Source organism: Pseudonaja textilis, chromosome 1 (assembly GCF_049901715.1).
Source record: "Pseudonaja textilis isolate UNSWEBS1 chromosome 1, rPseTex1.2, whole genome shotgun sequence".
Lineage (NCBI taxonomy): Eukaryota > Metazoa > Chordata > Lepidosauria > Squamata > Elapidae > Pseudonaja > Pseudonaja textilis.
The window spans coordinates 219,069,334-219,093,538 of NC_141990.1; the positions used below are offsets into that span (position 1 = coordinate 219,069,334).

Consider the following 24,205-nt stretch of genomic DNA (forward strand, 5'->3'; position numbering starts at 1 on the left):
CCGTACTAAGATAGTGGGGAAAGTGGAAATTAAGTTCTTGTTACTTTCTAGAGCATTTTGATTTCTTCCCGTCTTGGGCCCAGCAAATATGGCCAGTGGCAAGGGCTAGTAAAAATTGTAACCCCAAATACATGAAGATACCAAGGCCTATTCTAACCCTGGCTTAAACTGACGACCCAGCAACTAGTTCTGGACTTGCTTAACTTTATAGCATGCACAACCTCTTGATCTGTAAAGTTAGCTCACATTTTATCTTCAAACAGGGCAAGGAAAGTTAATGCAAGGAATATTAATTAGCTCCAGATTATCCAGTCTGCCCTAGGGCTGTGTGGAAACTTAAATCTGAGTCTCCTGGGCCCAGCCCAACCCTTCAAGGTCATTAGTTGGCAAGTAAAGGAAGTAAAGACATAAGAATCTCTCCTGTGTGAAATGTGTGGCCTCCAAACCAGCTGGGGGAGGGCAAGAAATTCAAGATAGCACTCTGACTGCATAATTGAAGCCTGACTTCCTTTTTATGTGCATCACACATTAAAAAGGGGTCAAGGCTTTGATTATGTGGTTGTAGCCACCATCTTGACTTTTTTTTGAACTTCCTGGGTCACAGCAGAAATCATTTTCATATATTGGGCAAGATTTGAACTGTCTATTTCCAATATATCCTAACCTTAAAAATTGTGTTCCCAGAAAGAAATTATGCCACCAAAGTCCCAAACTCTGAATCCAGAAACATTTCGTCTCCTTTCCCTCTTTCAAACCCTTTTCTCTCGGCCTCATCTTTTTTCTCTCCAAGGAACCAAGCTGTGTCTCTGCTGTTGCTTTTTTCACTGGACAAGTTCTGAACTGTGAAAACAGGTAATTTCCATAATTCTGCAAATATTTGTTTCTGTGTTGCTGAAGTGCACTTATCTATCTCTTATTTCCATGACTTCGGTGGCAGATATCTTACAGGAATTAACAACTGAAGAGTTTAGGAGCATGGAAGGAAATAATACAAAAAGTAAGTATAAAAATATAAAAAAAAATTATTCTGAATCAGGCTATGTATATCTCAAACTGGGCAAGGCACCAACAAGGACTTGGGCAGATACTCCACAAGTTGCTTCTTGAATTTGAGATGACCTTGTTTGAACTCAAAGCATGGAAAAAACAATATGAGCCAGTTTGTTCTAGAGATTAAGACACTAGGCTAGAAACTTGGAGACAGTGAGTTCTAGTCCCACCTTAGGTATGAAAGGTAGCTGGGTGACTTTGGGGCAATCATTATCTCTCAACCCATGGTTGTTGGTGGGGAAAATAGAAGGAGGAAGGAATATTAGGTATGTTCACTGCCTTGAGTTATTTATAAAAATAAAAAGGGATAACAACTAAATAATTAAATAAATAAGTGCTGCACCACTAAACTATGAGCCCAGCAGCATTTTTTTTAAAAAAAACAACAACACTATGCATCTATTAGGTTGAATAGGGTTAGTAGAAATGTCCATGTGCATCCTATTATTAATTTAGATCTTCAGTTTTCTGATTACCAGTTTTAATTCTGAGATCACCTCTGTATCAAGAAAAAAAATCCAGGATTGTCCCTGAAATTAACTCAAGGAGTTAATTTCAGCAGGAAAAAAGACAAAACATGATAAAGGAGTGAACATAGATATTCTATAGGTGGCTATTGAATGTGGGCCTCTCATGAGGAGGACCATATCCTGTTTCTTACCCAGAAGCTAAGGAGCAATTCTACAAGAATGTGAAAAAAGGGTGCTTGGACTTCTATCTGTAATTCCATATTCTATATCAAACAGATGATATGCAGTATTTTTTAATGAATAATTTTTTTATTAAAAATTATTTTACAAATATATTTTTAAAAAAACTACAGAAGCATAGAAGAAGAAATAGAAAAAAGGTGACAAACATGAGAAAAGGTGAATAATAATAAAAAAGCAAGAAAAAGATTATAAAGAAGCCAAGTCCAATCTTCTCTGTGACAGTTACAAGCATAGAAATTACCATCTTCACCCTCCCAAATTGCATATTACAGTTTTTTTCTTCCAATAAACACATCTTTTTAATCAATATACTTCCAAATCAGTGATTCGTTTTTATCCAATTTCAGCAAACAGTCTCTAAACGGTTTCCCATTTTTAATAAAGTAATTGCCAATTGAGCCGTTTCTGCAGAATCTTCCCAATCCATTTCTTCATTAATGATGCCTTCCATCTTTGTGCATGTTAATAGCCTTGCTGCAGTTGTCCATGACCTTGTGGTATTTTCTAACAAACTAGAGAAGAAACAGTTCAGTGAAGATGCCATGCATGATAAAATAGAATGGGAAATGGCTCAAGGAAGTAAAATCTAAAAGAAAGATGCAAGATGGAAAGAGGGGCCTTTGGTGCTCTCTGAGCTTGCTTGTTTTCTTTTAGATGTTTCATTACCCAAACTAGGTAACATCATCAGTGGTAGTAAAGAGTGGAGTTTGCTCTCAGTTTATATTCTAGTGTCTTGTCCTATCAGTATTGCTGGGGGGATGGTCTTAGCGGTTCTTTGGTTGGACTGTTTGCTGTTGACTTCTTTGATTGGGGTATTGTTTACTTGGTTGTTGGTCTGATGTTTATCTTGGAGTAAATCTATATTAATCTGGGGGCTGATTGATGGTGGAGAGGTGCTTGAGTTTTTTTGTTCCTTTTTTGGCTAGTTGAAGATGAAAATACTATCTTTAAAAATCCCTGCAAAGGACTACTGAATGTCATGTTTTTATGGAACAGTTGTAATGCCAGATTGCTGTGGATTTTCAAGGTAGCCTTGCAAGTGATGTTGCCAGATTTCCTTGGAAAAGAATGGATGGAGGGTGCTTCTCCATCTCCTGTCTGCAGAGAGGTGGTTGAAAAAAGTCCAGATGGTGGCTACAGTCAGACCCTTCCTTTTCCCCCCCTCATATACAGTATAACACATATAAAACAGGATATGGTTTTGATGGTATGGTTGTGGCTATCAACTTTACTTTTTTTGGATTCCCCAACCTTTGCTCTCATCTCATTATTACAGTTGTAGTTACATTAGTTAATATTGCATTAATAATAATAGTATTAAACATTAATATTTTATTCTATGATACAGTGATACTTCTCATTGGAAAATCAATGAAACAGAGTTAGTAGTAAGGATTTCAAATTTCATTTTTTCCCCTCATAAATTCTACTATGGACTTATAATAAAGTCAGAAAATATAGAAAATGGAACATATCATCAATCCTTTGTGACAAGGCCAACGTGTGAATATTGGTTAAGTTTTTTTTTTAAATGAAAATAGCAGATTTTGTACACAGGTAGTCCTTGATTTATGACCACAAATCAAGTTTGGAGGTTTGATTGCTAAGTGATGTGATCATTAAGTGAGTCATCACACAACTCATCTCAATGTTACAACCATTTTCACTGAAGTTGTTAAGCAAATCACTGTTGTCGTCACACTACTCATGTACATGTTAAGTGAATCCAGCTTCCCCAATTGACTTTGCTTGTTGGAAACCAGCTGGGAAGGTTTTAAATCATGCTCCCATGACCACAAGACAGTGCAACTGTTGTGAACGCTAGCTGGTTGCCAAGTGCAATCATGTGACCCGGGGGTGGTGTGACAGTCATCAATTTGCGAATGGGTTGTAAGTTAACTTTTTCTGAAGCTGTCGTAACTTTGAAGCATTGTTAAATGAACAGTTGTAAGTCAAGCACTACCCATATTCACATTTCCTTTTTGCCAACTGCATCTTTCTTTTTGATACACACCAACTTAAAAAAACGAACAAACCTGTACTCGGGATTCATCTCAGAGTTAAACATGAATGCCTCCTAGCTTAATTTCATCTCAGCAGAAAGAAAGTAAACAATGAGAACAAATGTGAATTGCATCTCTTCCTCTCTGTAGTGCAAAGAGAGCTTAGACAGGGTTGCATCACTTTCCCAGAAGGGCAGTGATAAAACTCCTACAAAAACCTATTGCTTCTGATGAAGCTTCCTGCTTTAATGAAGAGTAAGCAGAAAAGGCTTTTATTTTGCATTACAAAGGACACTTGTTTTAGTAGAGCACATTTCCTGGACATAAGTCTTATTGACCACAATGAGGCTTCCTTCTTCTGAGTCAACAAGTTGTGTAATGCTACACTGCAGATGTTTTCACGTGATGAGATTTTTCTCTGTTTAACCAAACTGACAACTTTTAAAAAGGGATACACAGTAGGGTAAGTTAGTTTTCATCATAGAAACATCGATGGTCCTGTTAATGATTATACTGGGTGTGTTTTAAACAAATATATATGCGTCAGTCTATATATAAAACAAATCGAATGTTTTTATTTCTGCTTTTTTGTATATATATTTATTGATGGGCAATGGTTTGATTTTTTTCTTTCTTTTCAAAGCAAAAAAACCTCCTGCACATTCATAAGCTTTCATCAGACGTTGTTTCTCCTTTAGAAAACTTCCTGGTTTTGATTAGGTTGCCACAATGAGGGTTGACTCATACATTCTCACACCTGAAGCCAAGGTAATTGGCTAAGAAACTTTAATCATAAACTTAAGAATTAAAAAAAATGAAATAAAAAAGCTAAGTAAGATTGTTGATTTATAAAGATAAGTAGATTGTGGGTCCAGATAAAATTGGAATATTTAAACTTTTGCAATCAAATATTGGAATTAGCTATAAAGAACAAACAGCTACTCATGGGAAATAGATTCTGTTTTGGTTTTTACAAGACAAAATGAAGTCAGGCAATATCATGATTTCAGAAAATGGATTCTAAACACGACTACATTTTTAGGGAGAGGAAAAATTTACATGCCGGTAGGATATTTCAAAATGTTATAACAATGAAAATATTAAAAGTGACTTGAGTAATGGAATATGGAATCAGAAAATAGTAGCAACGATGTCAATAATGATGTCTACTTCTATGAACAGATTATCCCCAAAATATGTTATTGAAGAAATGACAGATATAGGACAAATTTTACATGATAAGGAGTGATGGTACTGGAAGTGGATCTATAACTAAAAGGCTAAGAGAATGACTTAGAAAGGGAATTCACTGAATTTAGAAAAGAAACAGGCTATTTTTTTTTTAATTTAAAAGGGAAATGCAAAGAACAAAATGAGAGTGCACTAATAACTATTTCCTACTGGAATTACAAAAAGAGGCTTGTTAAAGCCTTAAAGAACTTTGAGATGGGACAAAGAAGAAATGAAGGGAAATCAAATCCTATGACAATATTTGAATGAACTAAAGATTAAGACTCTTAGAAGTAAAAGGAAGGAATAGAAAGTTTATTTGATCAAGGTTAAAACAATATATGCTGTTACTTCTGGCAACTCTTTATGGACTTTCTGCTGACACCAGGATGGAAAAAATAACGATGTTTTATCGATTTGTTTATAGATAACAAATGGGTTAGGGAATGAAGACATAAACGTATGTAATCTGAGATGGGTGAAGTATTGTTAAATTGGTTTATATTCTTGCACCTTTCACTCTTTCTTTCTCTAAGTTTAGTTTGAATCAGATTTTATTTTATAGTCAAGTTTCATACATACATATACACATTCACACATATATGCACACATACACATATCTATATAAAATCACATATGTCCCCCTTCTCTAACAAATAAAACAAAAGACTATGTATTTACTTCATGATTCAAACTAATTTTACTTCTGAACTGCTTGCTTTGACATGAAGCTATTTTTTTACTCCAACAGAAGTTAGTAACAACACAATAATATTATAAGAAGATGAAGATTGTCCAATTTTGGAGAAAAGAAGTAACCCTTTGTTGCTAATCCCCTTTATATTTTGGTAATGTTTATATTTCGTGGCTGGCTTTTAAAGAAAAATACTTCTAATTGTAATTGTATTATATGTAATTGAGCCCAAAAGCCGTGGTGGCGCAGTGGTTAGAATGCTATATTGCAGGCTAATTCTGCAGATGGCCACTGCCAGCAGTTTGGCAATTAGATTCTCACTGGCTCAAGGTTGACTCAGCCTTCCCTCCTTCCAAGGAAACCACTTAGAGAGGGCATAAAAGACACTGAAGTGGTATATAAGTCTAAGTGATATTGCTATTGCTACTGGCAGGCATTGCTGCCCCTTCAGTAGCAATACTTCCTCTCAAAGTTCATCGATTGACAGGATGAGGAACATTAGTAGAAAAGGAGCATTTACAAATTTGTGGGAAAGGATCCATTCCACTTACCCCAACTCTTAGAGTTGGAAAGGCTGGCAAGCATGGGAATGCAGCAACAGGAGAACAAAAGGGTATGACAATAAGGGCAAAATCTTTGTGTGTCCGATCATACTTGACCAATATTTCTATTGTATTCTATTGTGTTCTATTCCATTCCATTCTATATGGGGACAAAGGGCCAATCTCTGTGGAAGACACAACTCTACCTTCTGAGTGGACACAACTCTACCTTCTGAGTGGAAAAAAACTAATCATTCCCTCTGATTGTAAGGGAGCTTCCAAGCACTAGAAGCTCCTTCTCATTCTACCAATCCTAGCATTTTAGAGAGAAATGCTTTCAACAACTGATATGTGATATTTGTCTTTCTGCAGTGTGTGTTTTTTTTAATCAGGGCAGCCTGATCTGCCTGAATATGGGACAGAGCATACTGCTTCCATTTTAGCCTTTCAGCCCCAATCCAGGAGCCTTCGCAGGCAGTCGCTTTCGCGACAAATTGTTTTTATGTTAAATTTATATTTACTGACAAAGAAATAAAGGCCAGTGTTATGTAGTATAGACTCACTTAGGAAATATCAGTTATTGAATCAGTTATTGATCAGTTATTGAATGCTTTATAGGCATTCTGTTTCCTTTTTATGGCCAGGAACCTGGGACCAGTCAGCTTAGATCTCTGAAATCAGGGCAATTATCTCTCTCAACTGAGTGCCCAAAGAAGCGTTGCTTGCAATCTAACCTCAGTGGGTGTATGGGTGAATTAGATTCCCACAATAAAGGGAAATAGTTCAGTTCTCTTCTCTGCCCATCCTGATTCATTCCCATCCGCATCTATCTATGTTTTTTTTTTTAATGATGTAAAATACCACACCTGGCCCTAGAAATGTTTTGTAGAGATTCTCTTTGTTGTGGCAATCTGTTCTCCCAGCTTTCTGGAAAGAACCGTGGGACATTTCCAAATGGCAAGACTTTAAAAAATTCTTTGATTGTGGTGGATAATCAGAAGTATAATATAACTCTTCTGAAATGTTCCCATGTTGTAATCAATTAGTTGACAGTTTGGAGATGAGCACACAATAATCTCTTGCTTTTCCTACACTTGCAACATATTGGATACTTTTAGCCAACATTTGGTACACTCCCACTCTTTGCAATCCTTAATAGAGTTACGTTTTATAATCTTCCAAGGTTTACAATTCTGATAAACCCTTCAAGGATAAATCTGTGCTGCCCACTGATTGTTACTTCCTGCTTTATTTTCGCAGGCTGCATTCCACTGTCATCCCATTTATTTTCCCTGAGATTTTCTCACTGTAACGAGAATGCAATCCAAATTCAAGTGTGAGAAAACCCTTAGTCTTTCAAGGCTAAGCTGAACTCCTGTCTTGTTTTGACTCTAGATTTCCTTTGGAAGTTAAAACAATATCCTTTGTCCACAGGCTGAACACATCCTCCTTTGCTTTCTTGTCATATCAAATAGAAACACTCGACTACTTCTCTTAAAGCTGAAATTTGGGATAGGATGGAGTAACCTGTCACCTTCCTCAACCTGAATTTCATCTGCCACCATCCTTTATTGGCTGTAAACATTATTTGGGGAATCATAAGTTCCCAACCTGCAACTTATGGACTTACTCTGAATTTAGCCTTCAGGTAGGACTGGGCTGTCTTGTATTTCATTGCAGCCATTTAAGAATTATTCAAAGAATTCACTCCATTCCTGTTTTTATTAAAATATTGGTAGGCTACTGATTTGAAAGGACAGTGCCTCAAGTTTTCTTTCGGGTTGGGGATAGAGGGAGGCAGAAGAGATTAGCAATGTATACTGTGCCCCATTTATGAAAAACAATTTCCACTAAATTTAATAGGAATGTCAAGAAAACACATTAAAAAACCCTAGAAAAATAAACCAGAAAAAACAAAATGTTGGAAAGGAATGTTTCTGTGAAATGTTTTCTTCTCAGGCTATGGCATAAAGAAGCCTCCAGGAACACTGCAGCAACACAAAAACAGAAGCACTTTTGGCTAGCTACAGGGAATGTTTTGAAGCTGGTATTTCTGTGAAGGGAGGTGTTACAAAGTACTGTTTGAAAGGGTACCCAGATTTCTGCACCTGCTGTATTCACTGTTTTGTTGTGTTGATTGGGTAAACAATTGCACAGAAATAATAAGTAGGCATAGACATTCACAGAAAGATGACATGTTAAACCATGAAGAGATTGTTTCAGACTCTGTTCACTTAGGGAGTCATTGTAACAGAAACTTTGACCAGGCATGTCTAAACCCCTGTCTTCAACTGGAGCAAAATGGAATCTCTGTTTATAAAGGCAGGACTATTTTTTCCTCAACTTTGTGTTCTGCTTTTTGAGAATTCAGCATCACCTGGATTTTTATCTCATGTACAACCCATTTCTCTGTCATAGTCTGATCCTAGATGACAATCTTGGAGCTGAGGAACAATTAACAAAAAAAAAAGTCTTTGGTTTGTTATAGAACTCAGAATGGAGCTCATGTCAAGAGAGAAATCCCTTGTATTTCTATTTTGATGTGAATTTGCTTAATTATCTTTTTTTTTTTAAACCGTTCACATAATTTTCAACACAATTTCTAAGTCAAAACAAGTGAAGTATACTAGAAATCCGTGGGCCTGAAATGGAAGGCACGTTCATATTCTAGTTGAGATCTGAACAAACCATCATGTTTCAGAAGTTCAGAAACCATCATGTTTTAGAACTTCTGAAGTTGTTTGAATTGGCTCTAGCTCAGTGGGAAAAAAAATCAGGAAAGTTTTGGTTTTCCAGGTTTCTGATGAAATAAAATTCAGATGGCATCCTGAGTGAACTGAGTGGGGCAAGATTGGTGGGCACTGCTCCTTTCTCCTGTACTCTTCTTGACATCTTTTCCCAGGATATATTGGAATCCACTGGCGTTCAGCAGCCAACAAATTTCAATAATAATAACTTTGTTATTATTATTATTAAATAAATTTGTTATTAAATAATGATATTCTCCTCGCCTGCCTGTTCCCCCACTATCTGATCCTGCTACCACTCCTTCCCTCCCTCTATTTGTTCCTGCCACTTATGTACTGGTGTCTGCTTCTGTCCCTTATTGCAATACTCTATTGTACTGTTTTGCAACTTTGGCAACTTCATGGTATGTGGACTTCAACTCCTAGAATGCTGATTGGGGAATTCTGCGAGTTGAAGGGCACACTTCTTGAAGTAACGCTACTTTGAGAAATGCTTATCTATTTGTATGGAACAAGGTACTGACCTGCTAGATCCCGCACCAATCTTCCAAGCACCTTCCCTTCTTCCCTTCCTTCCTTCCTGGTCCTCACCTCAGCCTTTACCACCACATTTTTTCCCCCAAATTCCCCCCAGCTTGTCTCCATTGCTGCTTTGAATGACTATGTTTTTCTTGGTATCTAGAACAAAACACATCTCAACACATCTGCACACGTTTCTATGCATGAAATGGTAACAGTAGTAGTCATGGCACTATTAAAATAAAGTCCAACGGAAGGAGTTTCTTCAAAATATATTTCATGGGACTTGGGCTTTTTCAAAGCACAACATGAGTGCTTAAAGTGACTTCATTCTGAGTGTTTTGTTAATCAAAGCTCTGTGATTGGGTAGTTGTTTCCTGGCTTATAAATAGTTGGGTTTTTTTCCCCCAAACCTTTTTCCAGCCTTTTTAGTAACAATGGAAGGAGGCAGACTGGGTTGCTTGGTTGAGCTTTGGCAGGTATGTGCATTGTGTCTTGTTCCTGTATTATTCATTTATGCAATGAAAAAGAACCAAAAGACAAAACACCATGCCATTTTGAATTTTCAAGGTTGGAACACAAACAACTTGAAATGTTTGAGAGAGAGATTTCTATTTTATGCACCCCTAATCCCTAGCACTAATAAGAATATATATTAAGGAAAATATGCAAAAATTGAGAAACTTTGTAAACTTCACTGTAGGTTAGGGAAAATGCATTAAGAAGATATTACCTTAAGTGCAAAGCACATACATTAAGGAAAATATATATGTATAAATCAATATGTTAGAAAAAAGTTGTTTTGTGTGTGTGTGTGTGTGTGTGTGTGTTTGCATGTACACTCCCCCCCACAAAATAAGACCCAACTGGAAAATAAGCCCTAGCATGATTTTTCTGGATGCTCATAATATAATCCCTATTCAAAAAATAAGCCCTTGTTAAGATCATCAGCCAGACAGATACATTTTAGTACCATATTTTCCCCAGAATAAGATCTAATTGGAAAATGAGCCCTAATATGTCTTTTGGAGCAAAAATTAATATAAGATATTAATATATATTATTTTGGGGGAAACACAGGTATGTGTGTATATGTTTGTGTGTGTGTGTGTGTGTGTGTGTATTCCACAGTATATTTGAGAACATCAAACTAAAATATGCACAATATTTGTTTTTTTAAAAAATAGATTACAACAATATTTTGTGCCCTTTTAAAACAAAAACAAATCCCAAATGAAAAAAAAAACCCTGAGTGAAGCCAACTTCAAGGATTCCACCATTTTCAAGCATATGTCTTCCATGCTTACATTCCATTTTGTATCCACAGGTCTCAAAGCTTTTATGAATCAAAAGCATAAAAACCAATAGTTACACATGAATTTCAATCCCTGTTACATATTCACATTACTTTTCTCTCCTCTAAGAGTCACATTTCTTAATGCTTTATTTTCATGCTGAGATAAGCAGAATGAACTCCTGTCAGAAAATTCTGATGTTGGAATCACTGGGATTTGTGACATCTGGCCAACAGCACGTTAGCAGGATAGCCTGAAGGCAGAAAAAAAAGGTTTTTTTGCATCTTTCTTTCCTTTCTGACAATTGTTTTAAATATAGTTCTTTTTCTGCCATTGCAAATAGTGCTATGATCTAATTATTCTGCGGGCTTTAAGGTGGAAACCTGGGGATGTATGCTGAATTTATAGACTTTTTCAGGCTGCCCCTTCCATACCCCTACCTTTTCTGATTTTAGCATCTCCAAAGCTGGAAAGATTTAAGCTTCCACAAAGACAGACAAGCAAATCTGGTGTTGGATTGTTCTTTTCTGAGGATGGTATTTTTCTTCCCTGCAGCTTGGAGGGGGAAAATCTGACTAACCCTACAATCCTGAAACTCTCTTCTTGAGTGTCTTTCTTTTTAACATGCAAGTAGCCTTTAAATGCAAGTAATCTTCTTCTGATAATTAAAAGTAAGTCCAGAGTAGCCCAAAGTCTCAACTTTAGAAGATATATTTTTTCTTAACACATCAACAAAGAGGAGGAATTCAATTTAATGTCTGGAGTGATTCTTCTAAATCTCTCTCCTCTACATACACAAAGCATCCCAGGCTAAGATATTCTTATCTGAGAAGATACATGTTCAATGAAAGATTCATTTATGATCCAGCACACTGGACTTGCTCATTAGACAGTTAGTGGACTCTTCAATAGACACAGGTAGTGCTTTTCTTGAAAATATGTAAATGCCCAGAAATACACATTTTATAGTTTACTCACTTCCAGTTAAAGGAATAACATTATAGCTTCTCATTTCCTCAAATACATGCAATGCCATTGGAAATCAACTCATTTGTTCAGCCAAATTTAATGTCCTTGACTGAACAAACACTTCATTGGCTTCATCATCTAAAATAGTAGCCATAAAAGTCTTGGCAAGGGGTCTCTCTCAATCTCTCTCTCTCTCTCTCACACACACACACACACACACTCGCTGCCTCTCTGCCCCCTCCCTCACACATACTGTGTTTGTTTGTATCACACTTTGTAAACTCTTATGGAATGAAGTTTCTAAAATTAGAAACTGCAGGAGAATGCCATTTCATTGTAGGAGGAAAAGAGCAGAAGGCCAGGGACTGCAACTTAATGGCAGGACTTTTTTCAATGTCAGAATTGTCAACTGAAGTTAATGGCCCAAGACAGAGCTTTGTGTGTTATACTCCTGAGAAAAGAACAGGGTTTTTTTGTGTGTTTTTTTAACATTCTGGAGTATTCACAATGCAACATGTTGGGAAACCAAAACTAACATGTGTTGAAAAGGTAAACAAAGTTTGAGTTTGTTAGGATGTGGATGGGAGACCAACTGGAAATCCAGGCTAAATTGATCAATTGAAAAAAAAAATGTAGGAAATCATGTCCATGTTGCTGCCATGAAAAGCACATATACCACTTTACAAAGTGACAGAAGCTGAGTTCAAATTAAAGATTTTATTGTCCTTATGGATTTTTAAGTTTTTAAAAAGTAAGGGGTAAACCTCTAGGCTACCCACAAAGTAATATTATAATGTTTTAAATAGTCCCATTTGGAGCAGGTTGGGAACAGGTGAGTCCAGATCCATGAAATTTGCAAAACATTAATTCCATCTGAATATAGAAAAGGGAACATATTCAAAAAGAGACTGACCCTCTGGATAAAATATTGGTATTTTTAAGTATTTTTCTGGGAACCACTGAGTAGAAAATTGGCTGCATTTCAGCAGCAGGAAAGAAATGTTAACATTCTGAATCACTGTGAAACACAGAGACAGAGATGAAAAAATGCTATTCTACTCGTTAATCTTCAAATTCTGTGTTCTCTCATAATGAGGTTCTTTAAATCATTTCTCTGTTTCTTCTCTTAATCTTATGCAATGTATTAATCTGGTATGGTGAGGTAGGCATCCTGTGCTCTCCATCTGGTTTGGGGTTTTACTTTCTACAACCCAGTGTTGTTCTTATTGGCTTGGGGTGATGGAAAATGTAGCAATAGCAATAGCAGTTAGACTTATACACTCCTTCATAGTGATTTACACCCTCCACTGTTTACAGAGTCAGCATATCACCCCCAACAATCTGGGTCTTCATTTTACCGACCTCGGAAAGATGGAAGGTTGAGTCAATCTTAAGGCAATCAGGATCGAACTACTGGAAGTCGGCAAAATTTGCCTGCAATAGTCCATTGTGACCACTGTGCCACCGCAGATATAGGCCCCAGTTACCCCTCCTTCCTCTGAAGTACCAAGATTTTGGGGTTGGTGGGTTTTAGAACAACCTTTGTACTTTTGTAATGTTTTAAAATGATTTTCTTTGTTCAATTTTATGTCAGGGCCAGCCCAACCACAAGGGGAAAAGGCTTTGTCCAACTTAGTTTCAGATTTTTGAGAAGAGTGACAAATGCTGGTTGTACCCAGGACCATCATTAAGACAGGCACTGGAGAAACTAACAGTGGCACCGATCCAGCAAAGATTATATTTGCAGAAACTAACTCCAGCGTTTTCTCATTTGACAACTGAAAGCCTAGCTTAGTATCTTTGTGCATTGCCATCCCCACTGCATTCTTCACTGCCTCGGCAGGAAACCCTTGATATATCAAAATCTCTGAATATGCATATGTGCACACACGCTCCTTCCTTCTCCCGCCATACTTAGGTTGCAACCATGACTCTTTCAGAGATTCCATCAACAGATAAGTTGTTGTTGATGCAGACAAGGCAATTGCTGGCTGGTTGAATCATCTCGGTCACAGAGTCTGTGTATGAGATAAGGCAGAAATAATTCCACAGGAAGAGGTGATAGCCAGCATCCTGGAGCCCTGCAATAGAAACATTGACATTTATGAACTCAGGCATTCATAAACAAAAAAGCTTGCAACTTTGGCAAAGAGAGAAAGTGGAAGAAAGAAGGAAGAACAATTGTGGCCTCTCTGGCAATCTTATATCAGATACTGGAATCTTAAGGAATCTCATTAAATCAATGATTCTCTCAATTCTCTGCATCCTTATGCTGAGTTTTTAAATTCCACTTGGAATCAACACCAAGCCATCAAAGTAAATTGATAGTTCTTGTGCTTAACCTTTTAGTCCATGCATTCTGTCACTATTTTATAATATAATCCCACACTGGGGAATGAACCCATGGCATGAATGGAGCTTAGCAATCACCATTTTGACCTGGACACCATTTTCTCATCAGAAGTTTTGTGCCCTTGAGAAATTAAAGACCTTTACTGTATATAATAATTTTCCATCAATTTGAAGGCTCCCTGCCTTCCAACATTTCAGTTTAAATCCCAGAGGAAGACATGATATAGAAAATCTTCCCATGGAGTTTCTTAAATTGGGAAATGAGATTGTCCAGGAATTCTGCAGAATCAGATATGTATGCAACAAAAGCAACAAAATGTCACATGGTTAAACAAAACCCAAAATCAGCCCTCCAAATCAACCTCCTGTTTAAATATTATTGCTTTGAGTGGAGTTGAAAAGGGGAGGGGGGACTTTTGTTTTGTTTTTAGCCTTCCTGAATCTTAAAGTTGACTCCAGCAGGGAATTAAAAGCCTTAAAAATGTTTGCACTACATTAAACTAGGTCAAAGGAAAGATTATGCATCTTCTTGGATTTTCAGTAACAACAAAGAAATTGATTCATGGATGTGAACTGGCCACTGTTCAAATAACTCTAATATGTTCATAGAATCTAAGTTCCTTTTTTCCCTCTATAAACAATAGAAAAAATAAAATTAATATTAGATAAAAGATATGGCAGTATTTTTCTTCTGAAAGATTTTTCAGAAAAAGATGTTTAAGAGTGACCATTTCTGAAATAGATTTCCAAACAAAAATCCAACAAAAACTTTACAGAAAGGATGGCTGGGACGTGCAATTTGCAGCTCACCCATGTACAGACTCTTAATCAAGGACCATTCTGGGTGTATCTGTTTGTGACTTTTGCAAAATCTATTTCCATTTTTTTTAACATTATGAAGTCTAAGTAGGAATCTAGAGAGCAATACCAACATTAGACTGCAGTCAACAGTAGAAACTTCATGCATACCCAACTGAAAAGTAGTTAACTTTAAAGTCCTTGGCTCTGTAGAAGTAAATAGATTTGTATTATTTCTGTACTTCTGCATCAGATCTATCTCAGCTTGAACCTCTAAGCAAGAACAGTCCTTAACTCCATTCATTGTAAGGTCTGGCCTATATTCTTCCATGAAGCCCTGGGTGTGGAAATATTTCAACTCTTTTGTCTCTCCATTGAACTTCACTTTCAAATCCAGTGGTCATTGATCACCTCATCTTCTGGGATGGCAAGGGCCAGTGGCACTGCAGGGGCCGATGGTGCTGGAGTTGGTGATGCAGCAGCTTGCCTCGGTCTTCATTCAGGAACTTTGTCCTGTTGTTCTGGGAGTTTGTGAGCTATAAGTTTCCCAAATCTTTCTCTGATGAAATTGACCACTTGGTCAATTGCTGCAGCCTGGGCTTCCTTTTTGGGCCATCCCAGATTGGGTCTTCTATCCTATCCTATCCTATCCTATCCTATCCTATCCTATCCTATCCTATCCTATCCTATCCTGTCATGCCTAAACTATATATCCTCCTCTTATAATCACTTGCGCATCATATTACTATTATTCTGGGTCCGCATATATAATAAAGATTCAATTTGATCCAGTAGTACAACAATGCCAATAAGTGCAAAAGAGAAAATCAGTCTATTAGACCAGTGGTGGGATTCAAATTTTTTTACTACCGGTTCTGGCTTGGTGGGTGTTGTTGTAGTTGAGCAATGAGAGGCTAGACCAGGGCTAGGATGCAACAAGACTTTATTGTAGCAATTAAGGACTGAACGTGTTAGCTCTGCCTGGAGCAGGCTCACAGCGATCAGCGGCTGGCCGGACCCTGCAGCTGGCTTTTATAGCCGGCTGTCGAGGGAGGCCAGCCAATGAGGGGCAGCAAACGCCCCCGCAGCATGAACGGACCTGGGTGGGGACTTTGGCAAGTTCCAGGGACATAACACCCCTTCCCCCCAGATGCGAACACGCATAGTCACTTAAATAAGCGGGCGGTCTGTGCTGGCGCCCCGAGCGTCGTAACTCCAGTGAGTTACCAAGTGTCTCAGAGTTCAAGGAACCCGGTGGGGTTGGTGATGGGGTGCAGCCTCACTCTGAGGGTTGCACAGGCACCGGTGTGGTGCTTCTGGTTGGCGATGTCGTGGCCCCGTCTACTGGTGCCGGTGGCGGACCCATCGGGCAGTCCCGGTCTACTGCCAGCTCCCCTGGTCCAGGTGGTGGTGGCGCAGAGGCTCTGGCATGGTCTTCGATGGGAGCTTGGTGTGGCACCTGGGGGTCGACCTGAGCCCACGATCCGACATTGGCAAAGGTACCCTGTCGCTTCCTTAGCTGGTCCAGGTGTCTTCTCCAGATGCGGCCGTCTTCCAGCTGGACTCGGTACGACCGGGGGCCGGTGATGGCTACTATCACTCCTGGAATCCACAGTGGGTCTCCGGCATAGTTCCTCGCAAATACATGTTCCTGCAAGACAAAATCTCTGACCCCCGTCATTGAAGCGAGAGGGGTGTCACGGCAATAGTGAGGGTGGAGCCTATCCAACACAGTTCTTAGGCGTCTACCCATTAGAAGTTCAGCAGGGAATTTGTTGGTGACCATGCAAGGGGTCGAGTGTTGGCTAAGCAAGAAACGGGAGAGTCTGTGATGCCAATCTTCTTTGCTGAATCTGGCCAACGCTTCTTTTGTGGATCTAACGGCTCGCTCTGCCAGTCCGTTGCTGGCGGGATGGAAGGGAGCCGTGAAGATATGTCGGACGCCAAGATTTGTGGCGAAACGGCTAAATTCTGTTGAGGCAAACTGGGGGCCGTTATCCGAAACTATGGTATCTGGTAGCCCGTGTGTTACGAATAGGCGAGTTAGAGCCTTGGTAACTGCTAGCGTGGTGGTCGTGGATAGTTGGGCCACGTCGATCCATTTTGAGTATGAATCTACGACCACCAAGAAGGTTTTGCCGTGTATAGGACCCGCTAAGTCAATGTGTAGCCTTGACCAAGGCGCGTTGGCGCTCTCCCACTTTGTGGGGTGGTGACTGGAGGGGAAGGTCTGGATTCCTGGCAGGGTTGGCATGAGCTTACCCACTTGACGATGTCGTCGTCCAAGCCAGGCCACCAGACGTAGCTCCGTGCCAATGCCTTCATCCGGACGATGCCCCGGTGGCCCTCGTGTAGTGCCTCTAAGACTGGTGTGCGAAGTGAGGCCGGAATAACAACCCGAGTGCCCCACAACAGGCAGCCCTGTATGCTAGACAGTTCCTGTTGACGGGTCTTAAAAGGTGTGAATTTGGCTGCGAGGTTAGAGCCCGGCCACCCCCTCCTCACCCAGTCCAGTACCTGGGTGATGGTTTTGTCCGTCTTGGATTTGGTGGCGATGTCGAGAGCGGTGACAGGAAGGTTGAGCTCGGTGACATCGAAGATGGCGTGGACCGGGGCCGGGTCTTCTGCTGGAGCTGGCAGGGGGCAGCGGCTGAGGGCGTCTGTGTGACTTAACGTTTTTCCTGGGCGGTGGATGAGCTTGTACGAATAAGCCGCCAGGAATAAAGTCTACCTCGTCATTCTGGGAGACAACACTTGGGGAGTCTGCTTGTCTCCGGAAAGAAGACCCAGGAGAGGCTTGTGGTCCGTGATTAGCTCAAAGTTGTGGCCAAACAGGAATTCATGAAATTTCTTAACCGCGGCCACTGCGGCTAAAGCCTCCTTGTCTATCTGACTATAGTTACGCTCTGTTGCTGAGAGCGTTCTGGAAAAGAAGGCGATCGGTGCCTCAGAGCCGTTGGGTAGTCTATGGCTTAATACGGCGCCAATCCCAAAAGGGGAAGCATCCGCGGCTAGTACCAGTGGAAGGTGTGGGTCAAATTGAATAAGGACTGCGTCAGATGTGAGCAGTGATTTGACTGCGCGAAAAGCGGTGTCTTCCTTGTGTCCCCAGTGCCAAGGTGCTTTTTTATCTAAGAGCCTGTGTAGAGGCTCTGCTACTGATGCTTTGTGAGGTAGAAATGATGCATAAAAGTTCAATAATCCCAAAAAGGCTTGTAGCTCGGCTTTAGTGGTTGGCGTGGATGCCTCATGAATTGCCTTGGCCTTGGACTCTAGGGGGTGGATGCCTGAGGCGTCAATTCTATAGCCCAGAAAGTCCACCTGTCTAGTGGCAATGGCACATTTTTCCTTTTTTAATTTGAGGCCATGCTGTCTGAACCTGTCTAACACTGCTCTGACTCTCTGGAAGAGTTGGGGTCTGTCCCTGGCTGAGACCAATATGTCATCGAAGTAGGGTACTACACCAGGGAGGCCCTGTAGTATACGCTCCATGAGGGATTGGAAGATGCCCGGGGCAACACTTACGCCAAACTGGAGACGCTTGCACCGGAAGGCACCCCTGTGGGTCACAATGGTCTGCAGTTCGGCTGTTTGGTTGTCAACAGGGAACTGCTGATACGCTTGTGACATGTCCAATTTGGCAAAAATGTTGCCAGGCTCAAAGGTATGCAATAAATGTTGAATGACCGGGACTGGGTACGCGCTAACTTGTAGAAAGCGGTTGATTGTTGTTTTGTAATCTGAACAAATTCTCAGGCTACCATCCTTTTTAAGGGGTGTGACAATTGGCGTTTCCCATTTGGCAAAGTCTGTCGGCTCAATGACCCCTTGCTTTAATAATTTATCGAGCTCTGCGTCCAGTTTAGGCCGAATGGCGAATGGGACTCTACGCGGTTTCAGCCGGACTGGAACCGCTTGGGGGTCAACTGCAAACGAGATGGGGGTACCATTATAACACCCTAACTCATTGCTGAATACGTCTGAGTAGTCAGTGAATAAGGAGTCAGTGTCAGAAGCTGAGACAGCATGGACTCCTGTTAACCCTAGGCCGAGGTAGGGGAACCAATCAAGCCCCAGAAGACTGGGGAGGTTGCCGTTAACTACCACTAGAGGCAGGTGGCCTTTAAAAGCTTTAAAATTAACAAGGAACTTGCCTTTGCCGAGCACTGGAATGTCTTTTCCCTGATAATCCCTCAAGGAGATCTGGCACTTCTGGAGCTGGTTTCTGGATAGTCTGGGCTGGATTTTCTTGAGGGTGCTCCAAGAGATGATTGAGAGCGCTGACCCCGTGTCAACCTCCATACGACAAGGTTTACCTTCTAATAAAATGGAAAGTGTTATTTTACTAATAGAGTGACAGGTGTGGTTAGCATGGTAGCAAGTATGACAATTTAGTACTTGCCTTTGAGGCCCAGAATGGGAAAAGGAAGGAACTTTTTGTGCTGAGTTGTGCGCGGCCTGGCAGACTCTAGCGATGTGGCCTTTTTTGTGGCAATGGTTACAGATGGCACCCTTGAATTTGCACGTAGCTCTCGAGTGAGGTCCGCCACAGGATAGGCACAGGATGATGTGTTTGGGTGCACTGTTGGTTTCTTGCCTGGCTCCTGCCTGTGGTTGTTTGGCATGGGTGAGGCGGTGGATGTCTGTTTGATCGTTAGGGTCGTCTTCGTTGACTACCTCTTCTGAATGAACGGTGGCGCAGCTTTGTTTGGGAACGGGACCTTGAATTTCAGTGGCTGACTGGGTTGCCAGCTCTGCTGCCAAGGCTTCCTCGACGGCCTGGGATAAGTTGAGGTCCTTCTTGGCGAGTAGTCGCCTTTGGAGGTGAAGGTCTTTGACCCCGCAGATGAGCTGGTCGAGGAGCATGTCATCAAGATAGTTCCCGAACCCGCAGTGGAGGGCTGCAGTCCTCAAGGCGGCCATATATTGGTTGACGGTTTCTTTTTCCGCTTGCTTCCTCATCCGGAAGGTGAAACGCCTCGCGATTTGTGATGGTCTGGGGGAGTAATGATTGGTGAGAATCTCTAGCAATTCTGCCCAGGGAACATTCTTTAACTCACGTGGAGCGACTGTGGCTGTATCAAAAACGATGGCTCCGCAATAACTGAGGAAGAATGGCCTTTTTCTGTGCTCCCCAGCATCAGCCAGACCGATAGCGTCGATATAGTGGTTAAAACGATTCTTGTATGACTCCCATTTTTCTTCTTCCGGCTTGAACGGTGGGAAGGCTGGGTTGGAGTTCATGATGAGGACTCCTGCGCGTTATGCTGTTGAAAAATCTCTCTGGGACAACAAAATGGCACTTGTGCTCTTGTCAGGCTAGTGACTACAGCTCTGGAGAGGCTCCACAGAACCTCTCTGCTCTCTCTCTGGGCTGCAATTGTGGCTAAGCTGCAACGGCTGTTGGCAGCGTTTTGAATTTCGTGCTCCTGGAGAGTGTAGGTGGTGATAGCTTACCGCCTCTGATAGCACTTGAATTTCGCGCCTGCGTAAGTGTCAGTGACTCGGAATAACAGCACCGCGCTGTATTCCGGCTTGAAATCCAAACGACAGCCGTTTGAATTTCGCGCTCTTTTGTATTGAGCGGCTGCGGCTCGCAGCGCTTCACTTTCCCCTGTAGCTTGCTAACAAGCAGCTACAGACGCTTATTACTTTCGCTCTTGCTGACCGAGCTCTCCGGCGGTGCGGCTGCGGCTCAGCGGTTTTAGTGATTTCAGCTGTTGCGAATTGCCTCTGGTAGCTATCCCACCTTCGTCGCCAGTGTTGTAGTTGAGCAATGAGAGGCTAGACCAGGGCTAGGATGCAACAAGACTTTATTGTAGCAATTAAGGACTGAACGTGTTAGCTCTGCCTGGAGCAGGCTCACAGCGATCAGCGGCTGGCCGGACCCTGCAGCTGGCTTTTATAGCCGGCTGTCGAGGGAGGCCAGCCAATGAGGGGCAGCAAATGCCCCCGCAGCATGAATGGACCTGGGTGGGGACTTTGGCAAGTTCCAGGGACATAACAGGTGTGACGTGGCTTGATGAGCGTGGCTTGGTGGGCGTGGCAGGGGAAGGTTACTGCAAATTCTCCATTCCCTCCCCACTCCTGGGGGAAGGTTACTGCAAAATCCCATTCCCAGCCCACCCCACTAACCTGCTTTCCAGCTCCGTTCTCCTGTGCAGGGCAACAAAAGAAGACCCAGCCAAACAGCTGGGACTCGGGAGGCAGAGAATAGATTGGGGCGGGGCCAGTCAGAGGTGGTATTTGCCGGTTCTCCGAACTACTCAAAATTTCCACTACTGGTTCTCCAGAACTGGTCAGAACCTGCTGAATACCACCTCTGTATTAGACTCTAGCAAATAAATACAATTTCACACAAAGAGTCTAGCAACTTATTTGGACTAAAATGTTTATTATTAATATTTGATCTGCCAGATCAATTTCTAATACTGCTTCAGTTTCATGGCCAGTCCCATGGCCATGGCCACTTAGACACTCACACCTAGCCATGCCCAGAGAACTGGTAGTAAACGTATTTGCATCCCACCCCTGTTTCTAGTCACAAATGATCATTCTGGAATGCAAAACTGTGAATTACTACATGGTATCTGAAATTACCTTCCTCAAAGTAGACTCTTCTTTTATAGATTATATTAAAAATAAAACCTGCACTTTTGTAAATAAAAAAGGCTGGGGAAGGTTCTACAAAATCCTTAAACTTTGGGGGTGAGTTGAATTCATGGATCCACTATTTTCATTGCTTCAAGAGAAAAGAGACTTGGAGATTTTAATCTCGTGCAGCTGGAAAAGCTGTTAAAGACTAATTTTTTGCTTTATGCTAGAAATCCCACAGTTGAATTACACCACATGCTTTTAGCAAGTTAAGTTAAATTGGAGCTACTATCTGAATAGTCTTTGAAATGTATGATTCAAAAATATTGGGAATCAGGAAAGCTATCTGCAACTTATTGACTGAATGGTTCAAACAAACAAAAACAGGAAATCCAAGGAAGTGTCTAGAGTTATGCTAGCAATGGTTATGTTAGCAATGGATAAGTATAATTAGAAATAAGTATACTTATTAATTATGAAATCTTATATTTTATACACTGTTATACAAACTGGAGATGTTTTGTAACTGAACAACAAATCATTAATTTGGGAGAAAATACTGAAATTAACAGTATCTGTCAATGAGATTTAAAAAATCCAGACATAAGCATTGTTATTCAAAGAAATTACAGATAAAATTCACATTGTGAAATTGCAGAAAGCATTATGTAGAATCTTTATAGACTTATTGATTTACAAGAAATGGTCTAATTTTCTATAGTTCCTCCACTGTTTTATGGAACTTTTTTTACAGAAATATTAAAGCCTGAGAAAGATGCTACTAGATGTGCAAATGACAGGCTTATATCTTTGTTTGCCGTGGATACCAGATGATTAACTGCAGCATTATCCAGGAGGTTTACAGAATGTAACATCATCCATAACTTACCTCAGCTTGGTTTTAAAAAAATAGACATGCATCTGAAAATAATGAATACTGCAATTGACATTTTGAACATCATTCTGGATAAATTAGAGCCAGCTGATATAATCTCATTAGACCCTGAAAGAGCTTTTGATCTTTCAGACTTAATTTGTGATGTATGCTGTAAGAAATATGAGATTTCACCATCTTTTGTTTATTGGATTACAAGTTGTTATTTTTACCCTATGGCCAATGTCATTATGAATCCATTCTCAATCCATTAAGTCATATTCTAGCAGTCATCAGGGATGCTGTCTGTCTTTTTCATCTTGTTCTTGACTTTTTAGCCTCTCACATTGGATAATTCCAAGATATTAATGGGTGTGGTAGCAGCTAATACTGAAAATAAATTGTTTTTATGTGCTGATAATATTATAGCTATTTTAGATAATAATTATTCAATATTGATTATTTAATATCATTATCAAAGTATGTTGAAGTTGTGCCACAATATAATTTGGTTGGAATTTAATTCAATTGCAGTTGGAAAAAGTCTAATTTGCTACCTTTTCAATATGTGATGACTACTATGAAACAAAATATTTAAAATTTATTATATGTATGTAGTTTCTTACCAAGCATATCTAAATTATATTAAAGTAACCCAAATATCTTTACAATCCCCAAGGCATGTCACAATTTTTGAGCACCCCTAATGTTTGGAAATAGAAAGTTGAAAAATTTGACCCACCCTATGTGCAAGAAATGGGGATTTTCAGTCTCTATAAAATATAGTACTTGGGTTTATATGTTCTTGAAATATATCACAACATGTTGAATAAATATTTTTAAATCTGTAGTTATGATTTTGATTGCTACACCTCAATGATTAAAACCTCCACTAAATGAGACTTCCGGTGGCATTTCCATCATGGACGGATCAAAGTCCGTGATCATGCGCAGCTTCGATCCATGCTCTCCCCATTGGAAGGCTCCAAAAGAAGCTGGAACCACCCTGTAGAGGTGGTGAAGAAAGGGGAGACCACCTGTCAGGTTGAGGGGAGCTGCATCTCCTCTCCTTGATCAGGTAAAATCCCTCCAAAAACAGGCTGTAGCAGTGGTCAGAAATGGCCACCCTGAAGATGGAAGGCTATTCGGGAAATAAGATGCTGGAGCGGTGAAGAAGTGGGCAGTGTGGAGACTAGGCAAGCTAGCTGACATATGGACATTAAGGTTCCCCAGAATTAAACTAAAAAGAAATTTTAAGAAAGATTACAACAGCGGCAACTAGAGAAATCGGAGAGAAAAATTGGATATAAAGGAAAATGGCTTTGAACTTTGAAACAGCTAAATTGAAGGAGGAACTCAGAAAATAGAAGAAAAATTTGTTTAAATTGGATAAATATGTTTTTGGCACTAGATAGGCACAATTAAGGGCTAAACTTGAAGGTGTCAAAAAGAGAAAAATTGATAATTGGATCTATTGAACTATTCAAATTTAAAAGCCTTAAACTGGAAAAGAAGGTGAAAAGAAAGGGTGGAACTTGGACGTAACAGAGAGTGCCACCTAATGGTATAGGAAAATTTTAGTGACTTTTTAAAAAGTGTCTGGTTCTTTTAAACTTGGCAATTGATACAAACTTGATACAAAATAAGAGAAAATTTGTTACATTACTAACATTGAAACCCTGAAAAGCAAAAACATAGAATATTAAGACAAAAGAAAAAAATGTGAAGAAATTACCTTGGGTTTGTTTGGTGATTTTGGCACAAATTAAAACTTATGGTTATTGGATTATTTGATGGTTTTGGAAAAACTCAAAGGGGAATTAAT

The 24,205-nt window shown here is 40.1% G+C and overlaps 1 long non-coding RNA gene across 1 annotated transcript in view; it reads left to right on the top strand.

Annotated features, from left to right (window-relative positions):
• The window catches only part of LOC148128024 (uncharacterized), a 61,141-nt gene extending 60,144 nt beyond the window's left edge, over positions 1-997 (top strand). Inside the window, exons 3-4 of the long non-coding RNA XR_015741312.1 lie at positions 791-852; positions 938-997. This is a non-coding gene — a long non-coding RNA (uncharacterized LOC148128024). The remainder of the gene's footprint in view (positions 1-790; positions 853-937) is intronic.
• Positions 998-24,205: the final 23,208 nt, after the last annotated feature.